We start from the raw sequence: 13195 nt of genomic DNA, 5'->3' as shown, positions 1-13195 counted from the left end.
AAAATAAATAGAGATCCCTTTTATTCAAATAAATAATTAAACAGCTAAAATTAAATAGATAAATAGCTTAGGAGAAGTTCAGCTTGCAGAGTGGAATACATCGCCCTCGGCAGCACTTAACATGTTCAGTCATCACTTATGCATAAGTGCATAATGACTCTCATATTGACTTTTTGGACCTAACTAACCGATTTGGTTTGGCTTTTTATTTACACTGACGTCACTTGCCATTTCTGTTTTTTGTTTTTTGAGCCAGATGCACTTTAAGAATGACCCTCAAAGAGTGAATTTAATGAAATTCACTTGAGCATCTGTATTTGATTAATGTTAATGTACCTAAATGGCTAAAGACATTGACTGAGACTAAGCGATCAAAGGCAGGTTACAGTGCATAATGACACAACACTAAAGATTTAGACATCTTCAACCAAGAAACACAAATATCAAGGACAATGATTAGTCATTGGCCTTCACCCACGGCCCAGAATCACAGAATAAATAAGAAAATGAAAGCAGACACCCACACACTTCACTTCAGTGTGCACTTCACGCCAAAGTGTTGAGCACTAAATACTGGTCCCAAAATTCTCTCCACTCAGAGCTGCAAAAAGTTGACTGCAGACCTATTTAAATATCACTTATCATATCACTGGGAGCTGATGCATAAACTGCTAAGTGCTTGTTCAAAAATTAATAACTTGCACTTATTATTAGAGTATACAAGGTAAAAAACAAAACAAAACCTATTGTTGTGGTTAACTGGAAAATTTTTTTAGGAAAAAAACAAAAACAAACAACTTGTAAAAAGTGCCTTATGTTTGTTTTACTATATATATATATATATATATATATATATATATATATATATATATATATATTAGATAGATATATATATATATATATATAGAGAGAGAAACTAGCAATTCAAATGTTAAATTCTTTTTAGTTAATTTAGTAAAATTCATATAGTTTCATATGTAATTTTTAGTAAAACTTGATGATACAATGGTAATTTAGAAACATTTCATGTTTTCTTTCTCCATTCAAAATGTTGCAAACAAAATGTTTTTTCCCCCAACCATCTAACAAATGCCAGTTTCTTTTGGAAACCATTTTACAGGAAATTGCATCATATTATAATAAAGTGCCTTCTTAACAAGAACATATTCTTTAAAGTTCTCATTTAAATACCTTCCTTAAATGACAAATTACAGTGTTCAAAAGCTACTGCAAAACAGGAATGACCCTGGTGTTTATCTGCATAGAATAAATAAAATTATGTAATCTAGAAAGAGTGATATCACATTCAGCCTCATAATTTTATTTAATATAATGCTACATGCTGGAAGTGCAAATAATGGATCTTTTTGACTATTAACGGTGTATTCCAACAGAGGGCACTAGTGAAACCACACCATGGTTACTTGCCTTTCAGAAGGTAACTATAACCCTTTTACTGAGGATTCGTTGATGCAGCATCACAGTCTCTGTTATGAAATGATAAACCACCATACGTTTATAATTGCAGCTATTTCTGTGGTGCTGGAGGGATATAAATGCTCCTAAGTCTTTTTTTCCATGTGTGGTCCGGGACAGCAGACGACTGCAAGTCATGATACGGTTCATTGCTGTCAGAATTTGCCGCAGTTGCTTTTTTCCTCTCCTTCTCTGGATTCTCTCCCTCCTCCACAGCAACCGAAACAAGAAGAGGGGATTTTCTGTGAAAGAAGGGAGATGTAATGAGTGACCACAGAGGGTGTGTTCCATTCAGAAATAAATGTGTATATGGCTTCCCTCTCCACAGTAAGAGACAAAAGGGTGAATGGGTCAAAAATAACATTAAGAATGCACTTTTATTTCATTTTTCACTTTTGTTATCCAAACCTGCCACTGATACAATCACACCTTCAGTTGCAGCTAATTTAAAATCTTTACACATCATTATTGCATCTAATAAACACTTTTAGAGTGCAAAAAAAAAAAAAAACTCTCTCTCTCACACACACACACACACGTGACCCTGGACCACAAAACTAGTCATAAGTCGCTGGGGTATATCTGTAGCAATAGCCAAAAACACATTGTATGGGTCAAAATTATAGATTTTTGTTGTGCCAAAAATCATTAGTATATTAAGTAAAGATCATGTTCCATGAAGATATTTTGTAAATTTCCTCCCATAAATATATCAAAACTAAATTTTTGATTAGTAATATGCATCGCTAAGGACTTCATTTGGATACATTTAAAGGCAATTTTCTCAATATTTCGATTTTGCTAACCCTCAGATTCCAGATTTTCCAAATAGTTGTATCTCGACCAAATATTGTCCTAGCCTAATAAACCATACATCAATGGAAAGCTTATTTATTCAGATTTCAGATGATGTATACATCTCAATTTTGAAAAACTGACACTTAAGACTGGTTTTGTGGTCCAGGGTCATGTCATATATATATATATATAGATATATATATATGTATATATATATATATATATATATATATATATATATATATATATATATATATATATATATATATATATATAATATATATATTTGTGTGTGTGTGTTTTGTTTGTTTTGCATTCTAAAAGTGATATATATATATATATATATCTATATATATATATATATATATATATATATATATATATATATATGATACACACACTATATATATATATAAAAATATTAAATGCACTTTAAACTGAATAAAATGAATCCAAATAAACTGAAAAAATTAATCAAAACTAATTTTAATTTATTAAGAATATTCATCTCTGTTCAAAATGTTTCAAATGAAGCATATGCTTTTATTATTTATTTAACTTGTTTATCTGAAAAAGTTTTTAAAAGTTTTTTTAATTAATTTTTTTATTATGTTTAATTCACATTACATTTGGTGAAATCTATGATGATTGGTAGGGGATGAGAGATTCTGATGAAAAACAACAAATTCTGGGAGAAAACAGCCCATTAATTGAGCACTACAAAAACATTCAAATCAAAACAGCCTTTTTAAGTACTTATTTATGATCACTTCTGACCCGACTACATGACTATCATGATTAGTCTCTCTTCGTGTGTGTGTGTGTGTGTGTGTGTGTACCCTTCTCCACTCTGAGTGATTAATCGTCTGCAGGTCTCCATCTGAACATCCAGGCCTCTTTTCATGCTGCACATCTCCATATACTCATGCAAATGCCTGTTCATATCCGACTTAGCAGTTGCCAACTCCAACTACATACAAACACAAACTTTAAAAGATCACGCAATATTGCCAAAACATCTCTCAATGTTGTTGGCCTTGCTTGATAAAAAAAAAACTATTATGTGTTTGGTAGAGAAAAAAAAACATCATGTAGATGTAACTTTTTACCTCAATTTGGTCAATGGTGTCTTGATATTCCTTTTCACGGGAGTTGAAAAGGGACTCTGTGTCCTTTATCACTTTCTCTATGGACTCCTCCTGCTGTGTGAGACAAAAGAAAAACTGTTTGAGATGTCTTGTAGCTCTTTCTCTACATGATGGAAATATTGTGCAGAGAGTGAGAGACATTCAGATGAAATATATCAATTCAATTAAAATCGCAACTCAGTGTTTTTTTTCTCCTTCGTTTGCCTTTATAGCAAAACTGATGAGACAACAAAACCCACTAAACTGTAATAGGTGTAGCATGAGCGCTTTCATATTATGCTTGTGTGACAGGGGCATTTTTTTTTCTGTCGGCTCAAAAGATTTGGATAAGAAAACAAATAATAGTAAAAAAAATAAAGCAAATCAAATTAAAAAAAGGAGATGGAATAATGTAGCAGCAACACCAGAAGATAAAGAATGCTTTTTACTACAATACTGTAGTTATTTTTCTTAAAGCAACCTGAAGAGATTTAATGACTTGGTTTAATAAATAAATGTTATGTAAACTTCAATTTTATATGGGTATGACTGTATGTTTTGCAATATAAATGCATGTTTGTTTTTTTCAGGTTTAACTGGATCCATTTTATACATAAATTCATCATGCCAATTTAATTTCCAAAGTCCATCACTGGAGCTGTAATCAATAAAAGACAAACGTACTTCTCCTTGGTTTTCAACACTGAAGGTGTATCCTGAAGAATCTTCCCAGAGTAACAGAGTTTCTTCAGTCTCTTCCCACGCAAGACTGTCACAGTCATCCTCAAACTCACACTCACGTCTGTGGCATAAAAACAAACAGTCATTATCTTAAATAATTAGAAACAGTCTGTATTCAAATCCAATTAAGTGTGTGATCTTCAACCCTAACCACAAACCAGAATGCATCAACACTATCGTTTTAATAGAGAATTTATTTTCTTTAGAAGTACTATTTATTTAGTAACTGTGCTTATCATCTTGCTAATTGAGAAGTCATTTATTATGTTTGAGTAAAACTGATTAACTCAGCACTCATTATTCCACAGCATTCTTTGACATTTCATGGTGCCACTTACAATTGGTTGAGCATTCTCTGCATCTCCTCATTGATCTGATTGGATGATGAGCAACAAAGCTCCACCTCCTTATTCCCACTCTCCTCACTTTCAGAGATGCTTACTGGTTCATCGCTCTCGTTCCCCCTGACTGTCTGTGCTGCTGGTGTTTGAGGACGGCAGGTTAACGGAGGTGTGGCTACTTGCTAAAAAAATAAAAAAAGGGTAAAATTAATAAAAATTTAAAACACAATATATAGTCTTCAGTGTCACATGATCCTTCAGAAATCATTCTAATATGCTGATTTATTTGAAGTCAAGCGCTTTTGTAACGCTATGAATGTCTTTACTGTCACTGATTATACTGATTTATTAATTAAAAATAATACTCTTATTGATGCAAATCTTTTGACCCAAACGGTAAGTACTGAATATGAAATAAATTACATATGTGACCCTGGACCACAAAACCAGTCATAAGTAGCATGGGTATATTTAAATCATTGGGATATTATATTAAAGAACATGTTCCATGAAGATATTTTGTAAATTTCCAACCATAAATATATCAAAGCTTCATTTTTGATTAGTAATATGCATTGCTAAAAAGTTCATTTGGACAAGTGATTTTCTCTATATTTTGATTTTTTTTCACTGTCAGATTCCAGATTTTATAATAGTTATATCTCAGCCAAATATTGTCCTATACTAACAAACCATATATCAATGCAAAGCTTATTTATTATTGTATAAATCACATTTTCAAAAAAACTGACCCTTATGACTGGTCTTGTGGTCCAGGGTCACATATAAAAATAAAAATCTGGTCTAAAATATGAAAAAATAAATAAATGAAAACCTTATAAGACTTTGAGAAAGGCAGGAAGCTATGAATGGTTAACAAACACACAGAAAATAAGACATACCTGTTTCTAATATATTTCTTGTAACTGCACATTCAAACATCGATGATGAAAGACAAACCTGGAAGATCTGAATCATGTCTTCACAATTTCTCTGTTGGGCTACATCACACAGACGAGCTGTGATGTCAATCCTGCGACAGATGTCCATGTCCACTTTCATGGCCTTCTCCTGAATCTTACTGTCCAAATCAGAGTGAATCTACAGGAGAGAGGATGTGAAAGAGAGTGGAAAGAAAGTGAAACAGAGGATCAATTACTCTGCTAAGCCATTCGTGGGACATCATTTGACTGAAATAAACAATATTTGTTAAATTAGGTATTTTTCAGGTCAGGTCAAATGAATGTTGTCATTAACTCACATTGCTCATGAGACCTTTAAACAGAACCAGCTCTGCTTTAAGCTGCTTAACCCTCAGAGCAAGTTCATCCTGACACACCTCGCTCTCCTGCAGGTCCTGAAACACACACACACACACACACACACACACATCAGATGCAGTGTAGAAAGTGGAAAACATCTTAAATTAGTCTTATTCAAATTAATTTAAATATTAAATTGATTGGGTTTTACCTCTTCAAGCTCTGCAACTTTTTCCTGTAGATCCACCCGCATTGTGTATTCCTCTTCCCACCTAGAATAAATAATAAAACCAGAATTTCAATTTGTTCACCATTTCAATGTGTTTCTCTGTTGAATACCTTGGCGTTGATCATTCATGAGACTATTAAAAAAAACAGACTGTAATGAATTGTACTATGACTTATTATTATAATATCAACACATAAAAATAAAAAATATAATACATTATTTATTTTTATAAAACTAAATTTTTAAAGGGGAAATGTGTCATTTCTGTGCCACTAGCATAACAAACAGAATTAACCTTAATGAGGGTAAATGCCATATTTATTTTAATGTCCATTCAGTGGGCTGTACTGTTGTATACTTTGGCTTTGATCATTTAAGAAAATATTAAAAAACTGATTGTAATGCTTCCTACAATGGCTTATATACACTTTTATATTTAGATTTATATGTAGTGCATTTGACAAATAAATGTAATTTTAATAATTTATATATTAATAAATAGATAAATAAACATATACATTGTGTACACTTGTACTCATTGTGTACTCTTGTACACAGTCCTACAATACTTGGGTATACTTTGCATAAAAACTTATAAATATATCATTAAATTAAATTTAGGAATAAAATATGTATTTGTAAAAAAACACAAAATAAAAAAAAAAAAAAAAAAAAAAAAAAAAAATTCTGTACAGCATTACTAAAGTAAACATGAAAACTCGACACTTCCACACGTTATAAAAATGCAACCACCATCATAAGAGTGAGTGAATCTCAGCTAAAAATAGAATCCGTCATGTAACATGATCTAACACTTTGGGCTGGTAGTACTCTACTCATGTAGCAAATCATCCTTTATTTATTTTTTTTGCAGAAAGCATTATGTAATGTGTCACTAGACTGAAAGCATAGGAGACGCACACTACAGCCTGAGACAGGAAGTGCAGGACTGTTCACATTCACGCTCCTTCCATTTTGGGCCATTACTGCAGTATCACTGCAGGTGTTAGAGCAGGTGATTTATGTTAGTGTAACACTCAGATAACATCCACATAACCTTCTTCTTAACACACCAGTGACTATACAGACAGCTGAATCAGCGATAACACAGACCAGGTGCCATTGCATCACATATACAAAAACATACAGAAAACATACAACCGAGGGCTTTTTTCAGAAATAAACCTGACTGTTGACATAAAAAGTGCTATTTTGGCTGGGATTCAGTGGCTTTGGCAGCTGGCAATAGTCTGGGGAGTCTGAACGGGAAGGTAAGAGAGAGAGATTGTTGAATTGCTCTCTAGTGGCATCCTGGCAGTAGCACCACTCAGTTCAGTACTGCATTGCAGATGCTGAGGCACAGAGGGGAGGCGGCTGAAGTTGGAATGAAATAGATGGAGAGATGAAGAGAGAGATTCATTAGGAGGAGGGGTTATACGGGGTATTAACATAACTTTGTGTTATTTTACTCATTAGTCATGTATTCTTCTAAAACCATGCAGAAAGTATGATTAATGCTAATACTTATTCATATGTGATAATATCAATGCATTAAATGAATACCTATTAAATAACATGATATATGTAAAATAAAAAGTCATTTAAAAAACTTCTACGTAACGATAAAAGAGAATTAGGTAGTATTCCAATACAAGCTTACAATATTTAGCAATTAGAAAAAAAAAAAGTTATAAATAAATAAAAAAAAAAAAGTAATAATAAATAAGCCTCAAAAATGAAATAACTGTCTAGCTTTAACTACTGAATTCAGCATTTTTACTATATTCAAAATTGTTTGTCAATTATGTAATTGGGGCCTAGGGCAAAAATGCCACTGAAAATAACAAAATTATGTTTTATAACACTTTTCATTATATCAAACTATCTAACATATGTTTGGAAATAATATGCCCCCGTTACGGTAAAAAAAGCCCCTGCGATTTTGACACTGATAAGCACTGCAATTTACTGTGATTATTTAATAAGTACAGTAATATGTGAAATACTATTTAAAGGGTAGTCATACTTCCTCAAAAAAATGGCAACTGAAGAATGACTGAAATGTTGAGTGAGAACCAGCCCTATCAGACTTGTCTTGCTAAAGAACAAATGCACTTATTCAGTGCAAACACATTTATCATAAAGTTTGTACAAAATGTTTCATGTATTTGCATTAAGTGCATCTACAGTACCAGATTTTAATGAGGGCCACAGGCTTGAATAAGCAAGGCCCTGTTAGAGCAATCGCAAGAATATTCAGTGATACACAATTTTTAACCTGTAATCTCACTTGACAGAAGGAAAACCTGAGATTTTTGTTAATAAAGCTAACACTAAACTGCTAAAACAAAAGTGTTAATGTCAGGATACACTGGTCTTTATAAAAAGACTTGAATATAATGTATGGTTGATACAATTTTGTTATGGTAATGACATGATGGTAATGAGTTTTTTCAGTTTTTAGAAGAAACAACAACAAAACAACTGGATAAGCCCTGAACTTATACAATATGTTTAGCTAATAGTCCATTAATGGATTGATTGTGAATTCAGTTTTCAGTTAAACATGTTTTAATGACACCTAACAAAGGTACTGTAAAATTATCTTAAATTGTTTTGAAAAAGTTAACATGCCCTAAATAAATAAATAAATAAATAAATATGCTGTGTTCTCATAATTAAAGAATCATACATGTATAGATAGGTAGAGAGACAGACAGACAGACAACGATAGATAGATAGATAGATAGATAGCCTGGATGAATGGATAGATAGATAGATAGATAGATAGATAGATAATATACTGACAAGAAACAGCTATTACGGAAGTTGCGAAGCGCGCAAAGTGCTGCGTAAAAGTTGCACTTTGAAGCTCTCCGTTTACAAGAACATCACATCGCACTCATACTAACCTTCGTTTGTATTCGTCTCTCTCCCTCTTTACCTTGGCGAGCACATTGTACAGGGCCCGAATCTCTGGGGTGATGGTGTCGATCTGGACACCCACTCCGTCTGGAGGCACCCACGACGACACACCCGGACCCGAGACCAGCGACTCACGCCCGGTGCTGAACCTCTGATTATACGACCACACATTGCCAGGGTGAAATCTGGGTGCAGGGTTGCTGCTACAGCCGATACCAGTATTGACATACTTCGCGTTAAGATTGCTGAATGTTTTTGGAGCAGGATCAGTCGGGCTGATGGGGAAATTTGGGGTGAGATTGGAATTAGAGTCCGTCAGATTGGATGGGGTTCAGGTTTTCTGTTGTTGTATTGTTTACTGGACTCGAGAGGGAGGATGATGTGACTGAGAGTCGGTGACAGCAGGGCTCCGGACAGATATGCGGTGTCGTTCGCGTTCTGAAGGGGTATCAAGTCGGACCTGATAGGAATCAATCCTACGAAGCCGGTTTGAACTCCAACATCTCGCGTTAAAGGCTTTTTATTTTCTACACACCCCGCGCTCTCATCCAAAGCCTGTTGCAGCTGCTTTTCCAATACTTTATTCCTGCGTTCCAGCTCGTGTACTTTGGCTAAAAAGCAGCGGAAGCGCAAATTCAGAGTTTTGAGGACGCTGATGTTGGACCCCAGGTCGTTACGCAGGGCCGCCGCGGCAGGAGGAGGTGGAGACACCCGGTGGAGATAGTTACCCAGGTGCAGATACGGTGTTCCCGGAGGGGGTAAAGCTCCTAGGTCCGACCCATCTTGCCCGATGCCACTCGTGTGTTCGCTTAAGAAAAGGCCCGCTGGATCGGTCCAGTGACCCGAAGACGCGGAGTCCGCGAAGCCCGTCACCTGGTTCTGCTGGAACGGATACACGTTCTCCCCCAATACAGGATTCATTCTGGAGTAGGAAAATCTGAAATGCTCAAAGTCCGGCATGAACACTGATTTAACCGTGTGCCTTCAGAGCCGATCCTCTGAAGTTAATAAACTGAAGGAACACTTTAAGTGGGACCAAATGAATGAATCCGATCAACAGCCGATCAAACTCAAGCCTTTGATTATGACTATGACAGTTTAAAATGTTACACAAGGACGCATTACGCGTATTTGCATGCCGTTTGTTATAACAGTACGTTACCAGACGTTGTTTATTATCTTAGAGGAGATTAAACGCGTCTTCGTAGCGGGACTGCCAAGCTCCAGAGCAGAAATAAACATGAAAGGAGAACTGCGGCTCCTTCATACCGTGATCGGTTAGTAGAAGCGCCTCACTCTTGCGCAGCGCGACTCTTTGTTTGTTTTAGCTCAATTCAACGTGTTTGATTTAATCGATGCTACGAAATAACACAGTTAACACCAGTGATTGTGTTACATTATATTTTATAGTGCAATATTTAAGGCCAGCAGTTTGACTGTGCGTTTGTATTTATGGTATTTACGGTAGCCAAGGTGTACCTTTACGTCACTGGATGTATTTTGGCTACAGCAGCGTGATACAAATCGCGACTGAGCGTGAAAAATCTGAACTGTAACAATACTGATTTTTCAACATTTTATTGGTTTTGTACATCGTCAAGATCAAATACAATGACTATACTTCTAAATAAGAATATTAAAGGAGTTTTTAAAAATCATGTTTATGGCGGAAATTTTCTATTTATGAGAATAACATTAAAATAGCAAAACATTTACATATATATATAGTTTTTTTTTTCTTTTTTCATGCATACAGATTTTTTCATTTGTACACCCTTTTGGCCCTGTGGACCTGTAGAAAAGATTAATAAGTTTAGTAACTATTTAGAAACTATAAAAATAAATAAATAAATAAATAAATAATTAAATAAATAAATAGTTTCACCAAAATGCTATTTCCACAACATAAAATGTATTACATCTGGCAGTATTCTGTTGGTCAGATTAAAGGTGTATGGAATAAGATTGGCAGTTATTTTATGTACATCAAGAAAAAAAAAAAAGGTCAGAATTACATAATATTTCACATATTTCTATTTGCATAATATTCAAAATTTTTGTATAATTTGTGATTTGAAATGACAATTAAAATACTCTTAATACGAATGATTTTTCAAGGTCATATGTCTCATATTTTATCTTAATTTTTCTTTTTTGACACTTTTGTCTTCTTAGCAACAAATTACACTAATGTTTGAGAGAAAAAGTACTTTTATAATGGATTTTCATAGTTTAAAACAGAAACTCTTGGTTTGTGACAAGGGTAAAGCTATGAAATTTATACTTTAATCAATGTTTAAAAAAGTTATAATTTTACAACAGAATATATCCAATGTCCAATTATTATCTATACAGTAAAGCTTTTTTCAAACAATGTTTATAAAGTGCTGAATGGTAGAACAAGCAGGACTCAGACAAACGTAAATGGAGGACTTCATTGTGTGACACTGCCAGCTCACCCTCATTATCATATGCATCTTTAACATGACATCACTTGCTTTTTACCATTGAAAAAAATATTCACAAAAAAGAAATCACATTAATAATTTGTCAAACTAAGTCAAAGGGTCCTTTAAATTTGAAAGCACATGTAATACATGTCTTTTTCTATTTATTGGGGGCATAGTTTTACAGGTGGATCGGATCCATTGGGAATTTCTGCTGTGCTCCAGATGGTCAATCTGCTACTGCCTTCATGGAGCGACAGACGTTTTCCTTACCTTCTTAACCTCCGCACACTCATCTAATTAGTGTAGAAAGGGGCCCGTCAGTAAATAAAAGAGCATTACCACAAACAAGTTGCCAAAAGCCATATTTTTGCTTTTTTAGGACAAAACAAAAGAATGAAGTTATTGTCTTCTGTGTGCTCTATGATAGAAAATAAGTAGATAGAGAGACTGTCCACAGTGACTCATCACAGCTAGTTCTACACATAATGAGATTCCGTGGAAAGTGAGCTGAGATTACAAGAAGGGAGATGAAGGGATGATTAGAGGCTTTTAAAGGTTCACTGGCAGCTCCATGACAGACACATCAGGAACTCAGATACGAAATACCAAGAAAACCAAGTGTCAGATTATATTCAAGCGAACAACCAGAAGTTGAACATGTCCAATATCTATAAAGGAAAGTGACCAGCACTTGCTGAATGTGATCACAAGACAGTAATGTCTGTTGCTTGACTAGTAAGTTTTGAAATATAGCCATATACGTGAAACATAAAAATGTGGAATGTGGAAACCATGATATATTTTTCATGATTCTTTTATTAACAAAGTTTTATTTGAAATATAAATATTTTGTCTAAATGTCTTTAATGCTATTTTTGATCAATTTAATGCATCCTTGCTGAATAAAACTCATACATCAGACATTCGATTGGCAAAAAATACTAAGCAGCACAACTGTTTTTATCATTGATAATAATAAATGTTTCTTGAGCACCAAATCAGCATTCTGAAAATTCAGCTTTGCCATCATAGGGAATCCGTTCCATTTTATAATTTATCAAAACAGAAAACAGCCTTTAAATTTGTAATAATGTCACAATTTTACAGCTTTACTGTATTTTCGATCAAATAAATGCAGCCTTGGTGAGCAATTGAGATTTCTATCAAAACATTAAAAAGTCTAAATTATTCCAAATGATTCAGTTTGCCCAGTAGTCTGTCTGCCTGTATAAATGAGTGAAGTGCACAGTCATCAACATTCCTCTGAGGAAAGTTCTTCCATTAAATTGTACTGCTTCCATTTACACAGTATTTGTTATAAGTGCCCATATACTCACTGAGGTCTGAGATGACTTTGCCCAAAGCCTTGGCAGTCCCCATGGAGGCTAGAATGATGTTCTGCTTGGCATCTTGCTCATCTGCACAGCTCGATAAAAGAGAAATGCACAGTCCAGCACACCTAGATCAACGTGTCTAATCCATGCAGCAAGCAAACCTTTTTAAAGACTATATAAGGGCATAATACCTGTGTACAGACAGAAATTATTTAATTCATTTATTTCTAGTTTAAGTGATGCGGTTGTCAGTACACCCAGTGAACCACGGCTCTGTGTAGTGAAAGCCGCTCAATCTGACAGCAGGTGATGCTGATTTAGTACTAATCACGGGACCGGCTTTACTGACAAGATGCGCATGACAATCGAATGTTATTAATTGCACAGCCCTAGTACAGGTTTATGTAAAAACAACACGTTTATGTAAAAATAGTAAAAGCTCAGATACGGGAAAGACTGTATATCGCTTTAGTTTTATACGGATTACATAATCAGATAACATTCGTTTTCGA

At 34.3% G+C, this 13195-nt stretch overlaps 1 pseudogene; it reads right to left on the bottom strand.

Annotated features, from left to right (window-relative positions):
* Positions 1-1528: 1528 nt before the first annotated feature.
* LOC109072181 lies at positions 1529-10158 on the bottom strand (annotated as a pseudogene).
* Between the last annotated feature and the right edge of the window lie 3037 nt (positions 10159-13195).

Source organism: Cyprinus carpio, unplaced genomic scaffold (genome assembly GCF_018340385.1).
Source record: "Cyprinus carpio isolate SPL01 unplaced genomic scaffold, ASM1834038v1 S000006749, whole genome shotgun sequence".
Taxonomy (NCBI): Eukaryota; Metazoa; Chordata; class Actinopteri; order Cypriniformes; family Cyprinidae; genus Cyprinus; species Cyprinus carpio.
This window is presented reverse-complemented; position numbering and strand designations above follow the sequence as displayed.